This window comes from Fukomys damarensis, unplaced genomic scaffold (assembly GCF_012274545.1).
Source record: "Fukomys damarensis isolate Sample0158 unplaced genomic scaffold, DMR_v1.0_HiC HiC_scaffold_29, whole genome shotgun sequence".
Classification (NCBI taxonomy): Eukaryota; Metazoa; Chordata; class Mammalia; order Rodentia; family Bathyergidae; genus Fukomys; species Fukomys damarensis.
Genome location: NW_022900941.1, coordinates 34,667,685 through 34,671,376, shown reverse-complemented (window position 1 = coordinate 34,671,376; position 3,692 = coordinate 34,667,685).

Below are 3,692 nucleotides of genomic sequence, written 5' to 3'. Positions count from 1 at the left end.
ATTACTAATTCCTCCTATTTTGAAAATAAATATCAGAGAAAAATATTACCAAAATTAGCTATTTGGCTTAAAATTAGTCAGTTTCCTGTTTACTTGTTTTATTAAAGGACATATTTATAAAAACAACTGGTCATATTTCAGGACCCAGAACAGAAAAATAAAAGTAACACCAAAAATTGTGGAATAAGTTGGACAGAAATCAAGCCAGAAACTGATTGTTTTAAAAATAATATTCTTGAGCCATAATAATAATCCCAGCCAAAACTCTGTGGCTATAACCTTGTGTATATGGGTTTCCTTGTGTTAAAAATTAAAACAAACAAAATTAATCCAATATTTGACAGTTAGTGTCCCTCTGCTTCTGACTTTCTTGCTATTTCTCAAGTAATGTGGCATCCTTGAGCCTTCAGGTCTGCAGTTTCTGTCCGGACTCCCCATAAGGAGCTTCCCACAGATAATATATCTTACTCTTACTACATGTAACTCGGCACTTGAATATGAGCTTTTCAATGAAAATTAGCCTCCTAATTTAACACTGCACATGTAATATTCCTTTCTGTAGTTTATCTAGTTGTCTTTCTCCATAGTTATCACCATCTATAGATTTTACTTATGCACCTGATTCATTTATATGTTAATTATAAGACAAGCGACCTTACCAGTGGTGGCGAACCTATGGCACACATGCCATGGCCAGGTGTTTGTTGTCACTGAAAGCTCTGAAAGGTTCCCCAGCACTACTTTAGATGGTGGGTCTTCTTGCTATAACCCCAGCTCTAAGCATCATAACTGGCACATAACACTGACTCCACAAATTGCTTTGAATAAATAAATGATGGCTATGATTATTGCTCCCATTATTATTGCTCTCATTATTGCTAATGAGAAAACTGGAATCTATATATTTGCATCATTGGCCCAAGACCATATAGGAAATAAATAAATAAATACATAAATAAATAACACTATATTAAAAGCTTCAGAGTCTGATACCAGGGTGCAACCTCTTAATCAGCATGTTATAAACATATTAAGAAGTGTATTATTTTCAAAGAAATAGAAAAAAAAAGTATTTGTGGAAGTGTAGAATATTCATATGTTAATAAATAAGAAAGCTCTATCTTCACTATTCTAAGTAAGTAATCTGACTTCTGTAAAAATGAACGGTCACAATCCTGATCTAAGGGTTGAAAATAGAAAATCAGTGTTTTCACTAATGCCAAAGGGCCTGTTGCTTCTCTCAACCTGTGTTAGTTCTCCTGCCCCCACTTTCCCTTGATTTGTTATTCAAAAATATAGGCTATTTATTTTAAATTGCAGTGAATTCCATTATTTTCTCCTTCAACTTTTATTTGGGGGTGCTAGAGATTAAATGTGGGTCTTTTTGTATGCTAAGCTTATGTTCTACCACTGAGTTGTGCTCCAACTTCTTTATTCCTTTTCTGAAAGGAATTAATTTATATTTAGAAGTGTAACATAAAGGTTCACAAATCACATATGCATAACTGTGCATTTTAAAAAGTGAATACACCCTGTACCAGTTATATGCTTCTAAATATATAACAAACAACTCCCTCATCTCAAACAAAACAAAATGAAAAACTATTGAAAAACTCCAATTTCCAAGCTCTAAATAATTTCTTTTTCTCATCCTTGGTTATTTCAAATAATACTGTCCCAAAAAAATCTCGTATCTGTCCTTTACTCAACAAATTTAGACCCTTTGTCTATTTTTCCTTTGCCCATTTTAAAATCAAATTACTTTGCATTATTGGGCTCTTAAAGATCTGAATCTTCAATTATGTTTAATGCAATAGCTGCCCTGTTTAAGCATATTTTCCCCACCCTAATGTTTTGAAGATATTCTCCTATTAATTTCTTGAAGTATTAGTTATTTATATTTGATTCAAGTCTGTAGTATGCTAGAATTATTTTCAGATATGTTTTTTGTCAAAATTAACTTTTTATATGTGGAGATTTAATTGTTGCAATATCCATACTATGAAAATAACCTATTTCCCACTGTACTACATTTCCAATTTATCATCAATCTAGTACTTATATACATGTGGCTTTGTTTCTGGAAGCTATACCAGTCCATGACCATTCTTATACTCACAACAATATCACATTATCAAAATAAATGTAGTATAATAATGTTTTCATTTTTAAATCAAATTGTTTGGTATTCTTGCTCATTTTTCAAAATTGACCTGAAGTTATGCTTGACCACTTACATATCTGCATACATGTTACATATCTGTGCCAATCAATTTTCCTAATAAATATATTTGGCTTTGTTTGAGTAATATTGAAACTATAAGTTACCTTATGAAAAATTGATATCTTTAAAATATTGACTTTATTTATTAATCTCTTATATTTATTTTCCTTTATTTGTACTGGGATCGAACTTAGGACGTTGCACTTGTGAGGCAGGAGGTAGAATTACTGAGCTATATCCCCCACTTAATTATATTTGAATTGTCTTTGTAAAGGTCTGGTATATTTTATTACATTCTGAGAAATTTTATTTTATTTGGTAATATAAACTTTTTATGCTTAATTTTGTAATTATTTCTCACTTTTAAAAACAAATTATATTTTTATATATTGATATCTGTACTCAGCAATATTTTCTGGCAACACTGTTCTATTTATCTCATTGTTTTGATTATGTTATTAGCAATTTCAACTTTATTTCTTTCCAGTACTTACATTTTTTAACTTTATTTAGGTGCAATTAATAAATAGGCTGTAAACTTCACAGATTCAAGGCATATTACTTAATGAATTTTGCCTATATATACTCTTGAAACTGTAACCACAATGAATAATGACTATATCTATCATCCCACAAAATTTTCATATGTATTTCTTAATTAGTCCCTCATGACACTCCTAACAACCCTATTTTCTCCTTATGAAATTATTATTCTACCTTCTGTCACTGAAGACTAGCTATTTTTTTTCTTTTTATTGAGTTTATTGGTACAATCTAGGTATACAATACAATTACATTCATCATTGGGATTCTGTACTTTTACATAATAGGTCTTGATTCTCATTTTTCCCCTTGTCCCTGCCCTCCCTTAACCCCCTCCTCCCCACCCCATTTACAAACACTTTATTTCCATTTTTTTCAGTTTCTCATATTTTGTTCCTCTCCCTTATTACCTTTCCCCCACCCTTCCCACTTTCCCTACACCTTTAGCCCTTTACTTCCTATTTCACATTATTAATTATCTCATTAGGATCCTGTGTACTATTATAGTTTTTCACACCAAAGAAACTATTCAGTATTTCAGTTAAAGAAATCTCTGTATGAACATTAAAAATAAGGAATCTTAAAATAAAACTAAAAAGGAAAGTAAAAGAGAAAAGGCAATGATGTAACATTAAAATAATCCTTAATTCTGGAGATGAAAATGGTCCATGAACATATTTACATTGCTTCTTGCTCTTAGAGTCTTAGCTTATTCGTTTTTTCATTATTTAGAGAAGACTTTATTAGTTTCTGTAATCAAACCCACGTAGATATGACCTTACATATTTAGTATGATGTGTTACCCCTGCATACATGGAAAAAAAATAAAAATAAATTAACATTTCTAGACCAATATGGTTGTCCATTTCTGTACAATGCCAACTCAACACAGTAAATTGGGATGACTTTTTCCAAAGTTGGCAGC